This window comes from Microtus oregoni, unplaced genomic scaffold (genome assembly GCF_018167655.1).
Source record: "Microtus oregoni isolate MIOR12 unplaced genomic scaffold, Mior012 000023F_ref0000262, whole genome shotgun sequence".
NCBI lineage: Eukaryota > Metazoa > Chordata > Mammalia > Rodentia > Cricetidae > Microtus > Microtus oregoni.
Window position 1 is genome coordinate 30817501 of NW_024543082.1, and position 450 is coordinate 30817950.

The window sequence follows — 450 nt, forward strand, 5'->3', positions numbered from 1 at the left end:
AAGGATTATGAGAAAGCCGTAAGGAATACTGCTGCTTTGAAAGTTTTTTTTTTTTAATTTAAAAGAATGATAAGCACAAGAGTTACGGCCACACAGGTGGCCACAGGACCCCACTGCTGATGACGTATTGGTGTATTGGGAGGTGTGGGAGTCACACTCTGGGGGAATAGATCTCACATGTAATTTACCAGTTTGGTTTTCTGATGAAGAGCAATGGGAAGTCCTCCTGAGCTTCCAGGAACTGCCTCCTACCTCCCTTTGGGGGCACCAGGCTCAGGCTTGAGAGTTTACCATTTCTGTCCACTGTCCCCCATCTGCCTGCTTGGACCCTAGGGTAGAAGGACATGAATAGGTGTGTGTTGTGACCTTTGGAGTCTAACAGTCCTGAATCCCACTTGGCAGTGGTGGGGTGGGGGCAGCTTCTTTCCCTGAGGATTCTCAAGCCCCCCC